We start from the raw sequence: 16,568 nt of genomic DNA, 5'->3' as shown, positions 1-16,568 counted from the left end.
TATGTGCACGATATTAATCCCGGAGCGTTATCAAATGAGCGTACCAACCGCTCGAACAAGGTGAGAGGCCGAGTAGCTGCTTGTGTCAGAGAAGATGCCTGTACCCAGTGTCGAATTTGAATATACTGGAACCTTACCCCCTTGGATAACTGAAAGTCCCGTTTACATTGTTCAAAAGTTTTGAAAGTATCCCCCATGAATAAGTCCCAAATTGTCCTACATCCCCCTTCCGTCCAGTCCGAGAAATATGGCGGGTGGAGAGCCGGCGGGAAGTGAGAGTTGCGAGCAATGGGAGTGTGGGGAGACGGGAAGGATGTAAGGCTTTTGCGCGCTGCATATGGAACCAAACTTTCTCGCTCTCCCACGCCATCCATTCCGAGATGGAGCTAAGATGTGATGCCCAGTAATATTCCAGCAGGTTGGGGCAGGCCAACCCTCCTCTGTCTCGTGGAAGCATGATTTGTTAGAAAAATGCTGCTTTTTCCCTTCGCATATAAACGCAGTGAGCTCCCACTAGAGGCCCTGAATTTGGTGTTCTGGAATGGGCGTGGGTAGCGTCTGAAAAAGGTAAAGTATCTTTGGAAGGATCACCATTTTGACCGTGTTCAAGCGCCCCAGCCAGGAAAGTGATAGGGGCTTCCACACTCTTAAGTCAGCTATTACAGCGGTTTTACACTCCTGCCAATTTGCTTGGGACCATGTGGCAAGGTTAGTGGTCAAATTAAGCCCCAGGTAACGAATGGAGTGAGATGCCCATTGATAGGGAACAAGAGATTGTGGTGCAGAACCCTCTTCCGCGGGGTTCGTGAGATTAAGAGCCCATGATTTCGCGTGGTTAATTTTGAGCCCTGAAACCCGTTCAAACGATTGGAGCAACTTGTGCAAGGCAGGTAGTGAAGAACGTGGGTTTGACAGAGTGAGGAGGAGTTTGTCTGCGAACAAAGCTATTTTGTGGTCTAGACCCCCAGAGTTTGATGCGGTGGATGTCCGGGGCTTGGCGGATCATAATGGCCAGAGGCTCCACCACGAGGGAATACAGGAGATGGGATAAATGGCATCCCTGCCTGGTGCCCCTGTGGATGGAGATGGGTTGTGTGAGCTGGCCGTTGACCTGCACCTGAGCAAGCGGGAATATATAAGGAGCCATAATTCTGGCAATCATCTGCAGGCCTAGTCCTATTTTCTGCAAGACCGCCTGGAGAAGTACCCAGTCTACTCGGTCAAATGCTTTCTCAGCATCGAGCGATAATAAGCAGGGGGTCTCTTCCAAGGTGTGCAATACGTTGTACGTTGTCTGTCCCTTGCCGTTGGTTAATAAAGCCCACCTGATCTGGCTCTATAAGGCCTGGAACGTGTGTGCTGAGGCGTTTAGCTAGTATTATAGTGTAGAGATCTATATTTAGAAGAGCGATGGGGGGAAATGAGGAACAGAGCGTAGGGTCTTTCCCCGACTTGGGAATTAGGGCAATTTCAGCCACAGCCATATCCGTAGAGGGACCCACCTCCTCCGAGAAAGAGTTGAAAAGGCAGAGTAAGTGAGATTGAAGTTGCAGTAAAAAGGTGCAATAGAATGAGACAGGTAAGCCGTCTGGGCCCGGTGTTTTGCTAAGAGGCAAATCCTTTAGGGCGCCGGCAAGCTCTTCCTGGGTGATAGGTTCCTCTAGTAGTTTAGAGTGATACTCGCTAATCGAGGACCACTCGCTGACCTCCAAGGTGGCCAAAACCTGGTCCGGGTCAGGCGACTCCTGGGCATGGAGAGACGAATAATAATTCTGGAATGCTTGGAGCTTAGCAGCCTCAGTAGTGGCCTAAGTGCTGTCTTCCAGTTTAATTTTAGCGATGTGTGTCGTGTATGCCTACGTTTGATGGCGGCGTGCCAGAATTGTGCCCACCTTGTCCCCCCATCATAATACCGCTGCTGCAGAGCTAAAAGAGAGTGTTCAGCCTTGTTGGTTCTATGTGCCCGGAGCTGGCCTCGAAGCAAGGCCAGGCGCCTCTTGTGTATCGCCAAGGGATGTTCCAGGTCTAATCTCTTAAGCGCCTTAATGTTGAGAGAAAGTTTGTCATCAAACATGCGGGCCGACCGAGCAATAACAAAGGATGTGGGGTTACCGCCAATCATGGCTTTGAATGCATCCCAAATTACCGTAAGAGGGGTCTCCGGGAGGTTATTGGTCTCAAAATAGGACGTGATAGCGTTGCAAATTTCCACCGGGAGGGGCGTTTGGGACGAGAGAAGCGATCATGGATAAGAAGTTCCACATGGGCATGATCAGAGACTGAGATATCAAACATAGACGCCGATTGGGTGTCTTTAACAAGGGAATGTGAAATGAAAAGGTGATCTATACGCGAATAGGAGCGATGAACATGAGAGTAATAGGAGTAGTTGCATACGTCCGGAGAGTGGTATTGCCAAATATCTATAAGGCCTAGCACAGTTAATTGTTTCTTTAAGGCCACTGACATGGCCCCCATCCCATGAAATGAACCCTCACTATGATCAAGCCCCACCTCCCACACCAAATTGAAGTCTCCCCCCAATATGAGACCGGGGTCAACCAGATGTTATGCTCGCAGGAAAGAATCTTGAGCCTAGTTCGGCTGGAACGTTTTACATAGAGTGAGAGTGCGGTGCCCAATCTTGACCATCAATTTGAGAAATCTACCATCTATGCTACAAACTATTTTGGAGTAGCCTTGGCGGATACCCGCCCGACAGAGTATTGCTACTCCAGCAGACTTGGTGGTCGCAGAGGCCCAGAATTGAAGGGGGTGGCGGGGGTGAGCCATACGGGAGATGTCATCTCCCAGAAGGTGGGCTTCTTGCAAAAATATGATGTCCGGGTTTTGCAATAGAAGATCATGCCTTATCTGGTGACGCTTGTTGGGGGAATTAAGACCCTTCACATTGAGGGAGAGGAGTTTCAGACAAGGTACAAAGGTCATGATATCATTGGGACAGGAGCCAACGCTACTACAGGCAGAGAGGTGAGAGTGGGATGGAGAACATCTTGACCCCCCCAATGGAGCTCCAAAGAACACAGAGGCCATAGTGTTCGCTGCAGAGTGCTGTATGAACGAAGGACAACCTGCCCAAAGAAATTCCCCAGTATTATCAGGACTGCCCCCGCTAGGGATAGGAGTAGGAAAGAAAAAAGAAGGAAGAAGAGAAAAAAGAGGCATAGTATCTTGAACGTAACAACGGCCAACATGGCCAACTAAGTCTATTCCAGTCCGGGGACAGGCCAGGCACAAAGCACAAGCCATCGCAGAGATGTCACTCTCCCAGGTATAGAGGTGGTGATGGTTCGTAGGTGGTCACTATTGCCCTCTGGGAGTGTAGTCCGGTTCCGCCATCCCGACGCAGTTCAGGCACACAACAGTCATAGCCACAGACTGTCCCTGAAGGAGTGGAGCGCTGGTCTCACTTCTGCAGAGGTCTGACTCAGAGGGGTAGAGAGAAACCAAACAGACAGCTGGGTAGAGTGCATTGACCAACTATTTGGGGAGTGTCTGAGAACCTGGGGGTGAGTGTCCACCCTCCAAGGAGCGAGTACGCTGTATAATGTCCTGTTCACTTGGGATGAAGTGTAGATGCCGCAAGATGAGTGGCATCTGGAGTGATGAACCGTAGTCCTTAGGGGTTTTGCCGGCTCGTGAGCCCTGGGAGGCGGGCGGGTGTGAGAGGCTTGTGGGTGGTGTGTCCGGAATCTGAAGCTATTGGGCAGCTTCTCGGAAGGACCGCAGTACCCGGCGCATGGACTCCCACTGGAAAATATGGGCAAACGGGTGACCACATTGGTAGTGGATACCCATTTCCCACAGCTTATGTGTTATAGGCTGGAAGTCTCTGCGGCGGTGGAGTGATGTGGGTGCAAGATCCTGAAACAGCTGAATGGGGGTACCCTTGAAGGTGAGATCCATTTTATCTTGGGCTGCCTTGAGGATGGCTTCTTTCTTTACCCGAGCAAAGATGTCTGGAATGAGGCCCGATCGTCCAGGTGGGCCAGACACTCAGTGGGCACGGTCTAAGGTTGGCTGCGATGCATCCTCATCTCCCCTGATTTCTTGAAAGAGGTCTGCCACAAAAGTCATGATAACTGAACCTTCTGCTCCAATAGGGACCCCTCACAGGTGTAGGTTGTTTCGGCGTCCCCTATTTTCCAAATCTTCCTGCTTGATCTGCAACTCAATGTGCTGCTACTCCAGAGTGGCCAAGCACTGCCATAGATGTTCCTGATCCTCTGACCGGGCATCAAGTGTCTTTTCGAGGTCATCCACCCTCCCTCTGAGCTCCACTATGTCCCTCTGGAGCTCCTTGATGCAGGCCTGGACCTCTGTTCTAAGAGAACCGATTTTAGTTTTGAGTTTGTGCATGAAGGAGGCCATGAAGGGTGGGGTGACAGGGTCAGAGGGTCACCCAGCTGCTGATGCCATGTCCGCTGCTGAGGTTGCTCCTGGTTTGTTCCAAAGGGCCATGACTGGGTTCTTTTTTGAGGCTGCAGGGGGTTCTTTCCCGGTCTGCGAGCGAGTCATGTCCCCCCAGGGGTGACGTCACGAGCAAAATATCCCAGTTGAGTAGGCACTACACTGACAGGCTAAGGAGGGCGAAGCGAGCCACCGAGACAGGAGGCTAGTGAGGTGCAGGCCAACACAGGCTGCGTAGCACGAGGGCAGCCGAAGATCAGGCCCTTAAGGTTTCCCCAAATATTCTACCAGTCAATTAGGAGGATGCAGTGCACAGACAGGGTTGGACCGGAGAAAGGGCAGTGAGTTCCACAGTTGAGATGGGGGTCAACCAGATTCTACAAGGGTGTTTGCGGAGGTGTCTGTTTCCTCCAGAGTACAGTCTGGCAGCCATATGCAGTGTGTAACCACCGGGATCTTTCCGTCGGGACGCTTTGGCACAGTGGGGATGTAGGGCAGGGCCTCAGGCTCCACAGCTCAACATCTAGAGGCCAGGGCTGTGGCGAGGATGGTGCCGACCTGTGGCTCCGGCGAGGCTGCTCGCAAGTGTCCCACTCCTTAGTGCGGCAATCAAGGTGCTCCACTTGGCAAGATGTACCCAATGTAGGTTGCAGACCATGTGAGGCGAGCCAATCCCACCAAGCACTCTCTGCTGCCCCGGGTGGCCCTAGGTGACCAGTGTCCAATTCTGGCCCAGTCGCGGCCAGGTGTTGTCTCGCACTCCGTTGTGAGGAGCCTGGAGCCTTCCGCAGCGTCAGCGGGTGTCGCAAGGGCCCGACTATGTTCCTGAAAGCCCCGCCAGGGCAGCAGAGGTGTCAGCTGGGCCCCCAGTGGTATCAGGGGCTCAGGGCGTCCAGCATTGCACCCTAACTGAGGCGCAGTCCAACAAAGTCAAACGCCTGCTGCGCCGTTCCCTATGCCCCCGGCAGGGCAGCAGAGGTGCACCGGGGTCCAGGAGCAGTCCTGGGGGCTCACCGGCAAGGAGGAAATGCATTTCTAGGCTCACCTGGCTTTAGGGCGGGAAGACAGTAAGAGGCAAAAGGTGTTTGGCGGGCTGAATCCTAGTATGGGGTGCCACGTGAAGATGTCTCCCAACCTGTGACCAATCCTCCCAGACGTAGTGGTGCATAAGGTACGGGAACCAGACAAACATGAGGCTTCTCTGCCGGAGAGCGAGCAGCGCCAGTTAGACCCCGTGGGATGTCCGAGCCAAGGGAGCTAGCGGCGAGGCAGGACGCAGTCCGATGAAGCCCTCCACAGGTTGCAATGCCTGCGCACCCCAGCCCCTGTACCTCTGGTGCTCGAGCAGTCCTCCTGGTGTCGATAGTCCCCAAACAGGGGCCGCTGGTCAGGGCTGGGGTTCGCCTTGAGCACTCCAGGCCAGAGTCCACAAAATGGCAATCGCGGTCTCTCCCGCCTGCGTAGTCTGAGTTTCTCTGCTGCTCTGCCGCTCAGGGTAGAAGGACAGTGGTGCCAGCGTGTCCTATCCCCTGCATCACTCCTCGATGTCCTGTTGCCTCTACACTGGCGGCCCCCTGCCTGCGAAAGTGGGTCCACGACGGGGTTCGCTGTCTCCGGAGCGTGCTGGGTCTGGTTGCGCAAGATGGTGGGTGCACTCCCTCGGTCTGGAGCATTCTCTCTCTGTCACTGTGTTTTCGCTGTCACCCTGTCCGGGGGGTCCCCAGGCCTCCAAACAGCAGCCAAGGCACCCCTGGGGCAGTTGTGCTGCTTAAAATTCTGATTTCACCGGCGGCGGTCCAGACCTCCGATGGCGTGCGCGTCTCACTCTATCCGTAGTGAGACCACGCCCTCCCTCAGCCATTCTTTTAAAACCCAGAAGCAGCTGGGGATCATTCAACGTGATAATATAATGCCAGGAGGTGCCAACACATTTGAACGTCTGTTTGAGCAGTACATATCAATCTATGAATATGTCATGCATAGAGGGGATGCTACTGTGAAAGGTATGATCATTGAAATGGACCAATGGGGCCTAGTTAAACGCCTGACAGAGATGCTACTTCCTTTCGAGGTCTTCACATGTGAAGTCAGCAAGGAGAACTGTACTATGGGACAAGCTATCCCATTGTTGCACATGCTACAGGAACAGCAGAAGGGGGTGTCTGCAATGTATGCAGGTGTGGAGAGAAAAGATAAAAGAAGCATATGAGTTGGTGGAGAGCTTAACCCTTCGCTTACCTGAACATACAAGGGTGCAAAGAGCCAGTGTGTCATCTAACCATTACATTTGTGCCACAATTCTTGATCCACGGTATACACCATTACTGCACACTTTCATTCTTTTTTCAGACGGGGATGTTGCCAGCTACAAAACGTGGATAGATTTGCAAGCCAGTTAGCTAGAAAAAGAATGGCTTGGAATTGGAGGCCCGCTCCTCCAGGGCACAACAAGTACTGCAGGTCAGCCTTCAAGTTCAACTTCAAAGCCTGAGGGCAGTGCGGTTGGCTCACAACAGCCAAAATCCCAAGATCAACATCAATAACAACAAGAACAGGAGCATCAGCCTCAAAATCAGCAGAGGAATGGTTTCTACAGGCAGGGCTTAAGTCCAGTGCTGAGGCAAAGGGAAAAGAGGCAGAGCAAAGCAGAGCACCCATGAGCATTGAGCGGATGGTCCAGGCCTATCTGGATGACCCAACAAAGGTCTACTTTGATCAAAACCCATTGCTGTATTGTTACAGGAAAAACTGCCAATGGCCAGTGCTCAGCAAGCTGGCGATAAACTATCTGGCTTACCCTGTTGCAAGTGTCTCTTCTGAGCGTGTTTTCAGTGCTGCTGGTGCCGTTCTGACAGTGAGAAGGACCAGTCTCTTGCCACAAAATGTGGAGAGGTTAACCATCATCGAAATGAATCAGAACTTTATACCACCGGATGATACCATGTTTAATGTAGCACAGCAGGAAGATGATGACAGCAACTCAGGGCATAGAAGTAGCGTGTTAGGTGACCTACATCTGGGTGAACCACCAGAGTTTGAGGACGAGCTCTACTTCCCTGATAACTAGGCTTTTGACTTACTTTCTTTCTTCCTTTGACACCCCCAAAACGCCCCCAAAAAGATATAGCTAATGAATAATATTTACTTTATTATTTGTGTGTGACACTGTCTTTCTGGTTTAAATCACAACAAATCTATCACCACTGTCTTAGTCTTCTATTGCCGGATTGGAGTTGCAACTGCATGCAGTCAGTGAAGTAAATCCAGGCCTCCGAATCCTGACTCACCCTAAATCCATTTCCCTCAAGCCAGACATTGGATGGAGAATAGTACAACAAATGTGAAATGTGTGCCTGCCTTAAGTCCCTCCAAACCGGACTATATATCAATCCTCCTTTCCAAGCCTAGAGGGACTGCCCCAGAAGAACAGGTAAATGACGGCATACATTGCACGCTGACTCTGAGTGATTGGTGTTTGTGTCGTGCATGATGTCTACAAGTATTTATTCTACACACATAAAAAGTGACTCAAGTCAATTTTTCCCTTCTTGTTGACAATAACAAAATTGTACTGCTGCAGGCCGATCAATTGCATTTTTAGGTTTTGCCTGCAAGTGCGCACGTAGTGCGCATGCGCTAGCAAAACCTCTTGAGTTCTATGTCGGGTGATGACCCGCCTCTGTCTATCATTGGCTAGCTCCATAAATGGAGGCTAGCCATTGGGAGACAGAGGCTGTCAATCGCGCTTTCTCTTGAAAACGCGATTCGGGGGCGTTTCGCGGTGTTTTTTTAAGCCCCGCCCCTTTGTCCCGGGCCGCGCTGCGATTGGCTGCCGGCCCGGGACACCCCAGTGACGTCATTTCCCGGGCCGCGCTGTGATTGGCTGCCGGCCCGGGACACCCCCGTGACGTCAGTCAATCACAGCACGGCCCGGGACCTGACTTGTTTTCATTATTCAAGCGCGACAACGCTCCCTGCCATGTCATTAAAAATGCTAATTACTTGCCACATACAGAAGATAAACTGGCGGGGTGAAATCAGACTATGTAGGCTTCCTTTAGAAGAAATCCATAATAATGTAAATGTTTATAGCGCTTCCTATACATATGCGAGGCATTGAAGGACTTTACGGCGTGCACCACGATACCCCAGAAGCTCTGAAATACTAGATCTGAAACCACTGCTACTTGTGCGATAAAGCAACTAAAAACGTTATAATACATATACCTAATTTCTTAGCTTGACGCGCACTATTTACAATAAAAGCGGAAAACCTGGAGACTTTGAAACAAAGTCACGCTGCACCAAAAGGCTATCCGTGTGCAGTCCACAGCGTTTCTAGTGAACTCGCTGCCAACAACTGTTCTTAAAGGCAGGTGCGTAGGGCCGTCCTGCTTTTAAAGGATCCGCGCACCAGTCTTGGCAAGCCCGATTCTACTTTGAAAGCACCATTGCCCAGCAGTCGGACCTCTCCTGACTAGAGATATTCGTATTTTAAATAAACACTGAAAAAGCCTTTTCTCGTTTCCAAGTACGATTTAAACTGCAGCAGGGCAGAAACAAAAAAGTCCTCCCCCTCAGGCAGGCCTGCTGTTCTCTCCCTCAGCCAGGACTCAGGCGGCGCCAGGGGAGCCCTGCTCGCGGTGCATGCTGGGAAGCTGGGAGCCCCGTTTTCCGGAGGTGATGCAGGTAAGAGGCTGCTGGGGGCCTCATTTAAAGGGGAACTAGGTTCTGTAGTTTTATTTTTTTTATTGTATGTAACGTTTTGAGTTTTCGCTTTTTGTTAAACAGCGATTGGGTTAGTTTCTTATAAAACATTGCTTGCCGTGTCTTAATCCATCATGATACGGCGGCGTCCTGGTCGTAGGGGAGGCCGGGCCGCTTTAAGAAAGCCGTGGCAGCTCCGGCCTCTCATGGGTTAATTTTTTCAACCGCCGACATATTTGTCCCCCTCCACCCTTTTTTAGCTGCTTAATGGGACTCGGCCCGTTTAAATGTCGCGTCTATGGGATATGTCTCTGCCGTCTCCCTCCCGCGCTGGTGGGTTCGGGGCCCTTGAGGGGATGCTGTTGGGGGTAGGGAAACCGGTGATTCTTTTGTTTACTTTTGTATTTTTCGCGAACTGGTGGATATATGTTCATGCCGATTACAGGCCTTCACTGTATGCGTTGACTTCACATGCACTAGTCATTGTGTGCATGTGAAGCTCTGGTCTTCCAGTAGAGCTGTGCACTGGGCCGGTGGCGGTGCTCGCGCGTTAAAGGTGACGGCACATGTATTTTGAGTTCCACTGTATAAAGAGGTCCACTGAAAGCTTGCTGTCGTGCAAGAGAAATTCTCACTCACAGGGGTGCAAGTGAGCTTTAGTGTGCCCATACATCACTTGCATCTGTACAACTGAACCCCCCTCAAAGACCACTACTTTCTCTACCGTGAAACCTGCCAACCTTCTCAGACTGCAGAAGTGCAAGGGGTTATGCTCTGCATGTTCCATGCCAAAGGCTCTTGCGCTTATGTAGCTTTCGTTCTTCGCCGTCGTTTTTTTGTTTCCACTTTTACTTTTCTGTGCAAAATTAATTTTCCGCATGGAAGAACATCAGTAGTCGCAAACGACGCGTATGTGGGAAGAGCCATTGTGGCTTGGTGTATCACTCCCTGGGCCATGCGTTGATACTAATATGATTAAAATAACAGAATAGCTGTTGCTTTAATGTAAATCCGTTCTGGCATGGAGGACCTATGGCATTGTAGCAATTTACGCACATGGCTACACCAGCGCCTTTAAAGCAGCAGCAATCCTTGTCTAATGCGCCGCGAGTTTAAACGTGCTTCCAACACAATATATTTGTTCCATGGACATGCCATCTTCACATGTACGTGCAGGATACTTGATAATAGTCTCAGCATCTCCGATGAGTAAAGCATCCAGGAGTCTGATTTTCAGAACTGCGCTTCACTCGCATTGATTTAGCAGGGCTTTTCAGCATCTGCCTGTTTCATTGTTGCGTTTGCAAGTTAACATGTTATAGATGCATTTGGCCGTACGGTTTAATTTTGCAGCGGGAACAATTTCTACCCCTCCTAGTTACAGCATATTTGGTTCGAGTTCAGAAACTTGTTGCGGCTCATGACAGTATTGCCATTTTGACAGGTTCCGTATTTAAATACCCTGAGTTATCTCTGACAGACATTTACAGTTTACCATAACTTGCATTGCAGCCGCATTTATTGCCCACACATATTTGTTAGCGAAAGGAAGTCGCAAATCACGTTTATATAATTTTAAGACGCGGTATTTAAAAATGATAAAGCAATAAAACAATGATCTTCATTCACAAGTGTATTCCATATGGAATGACTTTGCAGTCCATAATTCCGAACAATAGCATTTTAATCGGGAACTGTATGTAATTTCTTTATATACTGCTTTTTTCTGGTTTAGCATGTTTTTTCGCATTATTTTATGTTGTCAGACAAATGAATGTTGGGACAGAGGATTTCCGATACAAAATTCAAACATGCATGTTTGAACTCGTACATTGTCAAAACCTTCATAGGCACTTCAATGCTCTTTTGGTCTGTAGTGCTCTGTAATTGTTACTGAACACATTTTTTGCATATGTGGAAGTCAGGGTTAAAGTTCGCTGGTCCATATTCTACCATAGGTAGAGTCGCTGCTACTGTTTAATATGTAATACATTATGATGTGAGCAATTGGTGCTTGATCCCCATAGTCTTTAATGTTATCTTAATCGAAACTTAACAGAAACGACTGAAGAAGTAATTTGGCGGCATTTGCTGGATGGGGGAAAGCTTTGCGAGAGATTAAGCTAATGGCATTGTAAATGACAATGCCATTTATTTATCTGTTTTCAAAACCAACACATAAATACAAATGTTGTCATTTACAATGCCAATAGCTCTAACTTTTCCAAAGGCGAAACCGTTGCATTGTAAATGCTTGTTTATTCTGGACTCACTCGAGACACTACATAGTTGGACACAATAACCATACCATACTCACAGTCAGTCAGTAGGATCTGAGATGATTGATGGAATAACTCGGGGTGTTTTCCTGAAGTGGCCTAAAAGGTAAACAACACCACCAGACCTACAGTTCTGTGTAGTGGTGGAGGCGAATGTGGTGGTGTGACTGACAGTGGTGTATTTATTTTGTTACTTATTTTGGAAAATGCTATGTTGTGTGGGTGTGTATGTGTGTTCAGAGATATCAGGCTCCAATTCTAAGCTAAGTGGGTGCTGGGTGGGTCAGCCTGCTCCTGTTGTTGGAGGTAACTGCTGGAAACAGACATGATTTAGCCATGCCGCCTCTGAAAGTCTTCTTGTTGCACTCCCCCTTAATTTATGCAGTTTAACTTTTCTCCTTGATTTTTCAATATCCATTTTATTTTTCCATCTACAGGCCGGCCTTTACCCTGTGCTATACTGGGAAAACAACGCACCCTTACCTTACCAAAACGAATCCGCCAGGCAAGCACCCAAGATTGACGGACAGTTCAAGGAAGGACCAAGAGGAATGCGGAGATGCAACTCCCAATCTGGCAATAATTATAGTTTCATTTTCATTTGATTAATTTTTTCTCTTCAGTCATTATGACTGTGTTTTGTTGTTTATGTTTGCTTATATATTTGACTCCTACAGATATGTTTTAATTTTCTTTGCTATCTTTCAAAGGAAGCCCAGTAAAACAACAAAATAGAAATTTGTATGTAACGTGGGTCTCTCTGGGGGCAGACAGGCAAGGCAATTGCATAATAATTAATAATATACTGCCCTGTACTAGTCTAGTACTACACTCATCAAGTCATCATCATCATGCATGTATTACATTTTTCTCCCTGAACAGATTTATATGATGGTCAGCTGCCAAGATTTTGTGTGTTGTCCATGTGTAGTGTTTTTGTCTTTGTCAAACCTTTCCCTCACATCCCCCTACCCAACGATTCATCAAATCTTAACCCTCTTCCCCCAGGCTGTGTGATTTATATAGAGGTGTGACTAAATTAAATTTACATCAATTATTGATCACACACTTGCTGCAGCGTATGTGGTGAAAGCAATATTAACTCGAGGCAGGGCGAGGATCTTCTTCTGCTCTAAGTATACATACTATAGCCCACACTGGCAATATTAGATTGCCCACCCATGCACATTATTCAATAATCAATTTTTTTTCCAGAGGAACATAATCCATCTCATAATAATATAATTGGTTGCCACCATCAAGTCATCAATCATGCTAGTCTCAGCACTAAAGGTTACAAAGCCGCTTGCCCACTTCATAGCAAAAGTCAACTTCAGTTTGTAACTACTCGTTCCCTAGTATCCCTCAGGTGACTGAGGGTCTCATTTTCTTTTTTGCAAATGCTGAGGTCAGTGTCTACTACTACCACCACGGCACCATGGCACCTGCATCACCGTGCAGCAATCGCTTTGCCTAAGTATAAACACCAATCACAGGTAATAAAAGAAATTTGGGGGAGGCATAATGTATATACTATGGAAATTACATAATTCACATACCCACACCCTTCCGAGTCCATAGTGGTTTTAGTTGCAGACTGCATAGACTAGGAGGAGAAATGGACAGTACTAGTAGGACAAGTCATAAGTGAGGGTCCAGCATCTATCTGTTGGTGTGTTACACTATCGGCAGATTTCAATCATACACTGGCTGCGGCCCTGCAGCAAAGGAAACAGTGTGAAGTAAAAGAGTTATCCCCCCACAAAAGATTTACATCATAAGTAAACTATAAATAATTTATTCGCCTAACAAATGAACTAGAATGAAAAACAAAAGCACAGCACCTGACCCACACCTCTCCCTAACCCCAGCTAATGTCCATCATTATTAGGAGTCCAATGTCCATAAATTAAAATGTACATCAAAAAACCAAGTTTTCCCCAATGCAAAATACCCACCCACCAAAAAAAGATTAAAAAAGGAGGAAGGTGACGGAGGGCTAGCGGCGGATCTTCCTCTCCAGGGTGTTTATCCGCTCCTCTAGGCGCGCCATCCGGATGAGCATTCAGCGCTGAAATGTTTTGCAGTTGCACGAAGAGGAGTCGGCAGCAGTGTATAAAGAAGTGCGGCGGGCGGCTGCCAAACCACGGCGCTGTACCACTGGAGGCGCTGGTGGGGCCGCTGGGGTCGGACATTAGAGGAGGCTGCAGCTGCTGCCGCATCCTCCTCCTCCTCCGGCATAACCACCAGCCACCGAAATTCATTACAGATGGCCTCCAGCTCCTGTTGCCGGGCCATGGCTGCTAACGCCTTCCTGTTGGGTTGTTTTTTCAGTTGGGAAGAAGTAGCTATATCAAGAAAGAAAAAAGACAATTGTAACGTATGCTCTTAGCGAAGCAGTAACACAAAATTAATTATACACATACAATTATAGTGGCACAGTAGCACTAGCAAGCACAGTACATAACATTTGTGGTATCCTCTCATTTCCTCAGCTTCCAACATTTGTGGGAGTTTCAGGCATTACTAGGCACTATGGAGCAGACAAGACTTCTTCTCTCTCTTGCTTAGCTAAATTAACCTTGTAGGCATGCCAGCTCAGTCAGCTAGTGCCCCAGACAGACATACTTGTGTCACAGTCACAGACTCATGTTACTTTACTACTGTCTGCAGGTGGGGCAGCTGTAGTCTACAACTACACAATTATCTTATTTTTCCATTATGGCCATATTATGTTAAATCAATGACAACTGCTCAATTTCACTTTCACCCTGACTACTACAATAAGCCAGATGATATCTGATATGAATTATTGTATATGGGACGACAGGAGGTACTACTATTGTTTTATTGTGTAACCATGCAGCCGATAGGCCACCCATGGCTGACACGATCAAAATGACATAGGTTGGGAGTGGGCCTCCGAGTCGGAGGGAGGAGATTCATAATGGGTGGGTATGGGTACATACATACACAATATATACGTTGTGCTTACAAACTACTGTGAGTCGATGGAGCATTCTGAAATACAACCTTGAATCAAAATCCTTGGGGTAAAATAACAGTCCTTGTTTCTCACCAGCGATTTTACCATTCCTCATGGAATTGCTCTTCTAGTATTATTTTTTTTATTCTAATCTTATTTCTTATTTTCACCCTTGGCTTTGCTACTCTGGCACGGTTTATTTTTCTTTTACAATCTCTTCTTCCAGTGACAGTCTCCGCCTATGCTATGATTGAATACCATCCGTGCATCCATCCATTCAAAGTAAACATGGCTATCATTCTTCTTAATCAATCAACAAACCTTTCACAAACAACATATATTTAATATGTTTTTAAACCACCACCCATACGTCCTTGCTTGCCTTTGAGTTTGACTTATCAAACCCCCTGGAAGATCCCTGTCACTAATGCAGTCTCGCCCACCCAGGCAGGCATCCTTTCTTTCACCTTTCATCCATCCTTCAACCACCCATGCATCCTATCAGCCACCTATGCATTCTTAGCCACCTTCTTTCTCTGCCAGTCATAAGATACAGGTCACCCCATCCTTCCTCCTTCCATCCTTCTTTCCCTTTTTGTTCAACCCATCCATCAAGGTCATCTGACTCTTAGTCTTCTTCATAAAACTTTCCCAGCTGAGTGAAAATCAGATAGAAGAGGCCATTAGTGAATCAACTCCCGCCACTAATGATATTGCTAATGTTAAGTAAAGGGTGTCTTCTTTAACCGTTGTTCACAACAACGTAGTCTTACTCAACAGTACACTCTTTCAGCGAGTGTGTATTGTCAATAAGTAAGGAATATAACTTACCTCTGCCCGCCACTGCTGCTGGCTCACCCCCTGCAGCTGCCGCATATGCTCCCTCCTGGTTGGCATCGCCTTCCCCTCAGGCCCCGGCACTGGTGGTCGGTACGCCTAGAAAAAACATTAAAAAATGTTTAGATGCCATCTACGCCTCCTCCTATTTTTTTTTTTACTAGCAAAATTGAAAATACAATACATACATACACCACACTCATCACTAGTACAAATCGGGTACTGGAGTAGAGTAGACAGTATGTCCTATCCTACCAAAATAATAAAATATCTGGTTGGGCATTTTGTTGGTGCCAATTTTCGAAAAGCCTCTCAAGAAGAGGACAACCCAAAAGACTGGACTCATTGGCTAGAGCTATTGGTGAATCTGAGTTTTAAAACCTTTAAAAAAGATAAAGAGTGGCCAACTGAACGGACAATCAGACATGAGGTCTCTCGAATCCTCTTTCTTGGTTGGAAATTATAATTGTGCCCTCATACTTCCTTCCAGCCATTGTGCACAGTAAACTGTTGTTCACAATCACCTGCTGCTAATAATAATAGTACCAGGCCTAGATGGGAAAAAGTAAAAATACGCTACTTTGGAGTGTCCAACATGACCATAATTTTATTTACTGATTGAACATGAGAAAGAAAGTAAAAGAAAGCCTTCAAATCTCAACAAACATGCATAGAATATCTTAGTTGGGCATGCAATCTGCACAGCAGAGTAGTAGTACTACTAGTAGTAAAGGTTGAACCAATGTGTTCTCTGAGCTTTACAGTAGTACCACCGCCAGGCAGTCAACAAAATATAAGGGGAGAGGGAAAGCTGACGGAAAAACCAAAAAATTATAAAGCACGCAACAGACTAATAGTAGTACAGAGTCAGAGGCAAGTAGATTGATGTAAAAATAAAACCTAACACTTGAAATATAAATAACTAAGTTGGTAGGTAATGCAGGGATAACAATAATTTACAAGCAAATAGATCGAAGAAGTTTGGAAAAAAAATAGAATTAGGAAACTGAAATATTAGTTAAAAAAATAAGGTGCAGTAAAAGTTAGTGAAATATAATTATTAATAGTAACAGGAGGACTTATTGGGGCCAGCAGCAGAGCCATCTGTAGTAGAGGAGCGATCATGTGAGGCACCTCCAGCTCCCGCCTCGGAAGACCCCGTTGTCTTCTTGCCCCTGGATGCTGATCATGTATGATATAATAAAGAGACAAAAATTGATTGGTGAGAAACAAATAATAAATAAAATAAAAAAAATTCAAAAAGGAATCACTACAAACAGATTTTTTGACAGAAAAACGGCAATTGCAAAAAATTGACATATCTCATC

This window comes from Lissotriton helveticus, chromosome 9 (assembly GCF_964261635.1).
Source record: "Lissotriton helveticus chromosome 9, aLisHel1.1, whole genome shotgun sequence".
Taxonomy (NCBI): Eukaryota; Metazoa; Chordata; class Amphibia; order Caudata; family Salamandridae; genus Lissotriton; species Lissotriton helveticus.
Note: the sequence above shows the minus strand (reverse complement) of the source record.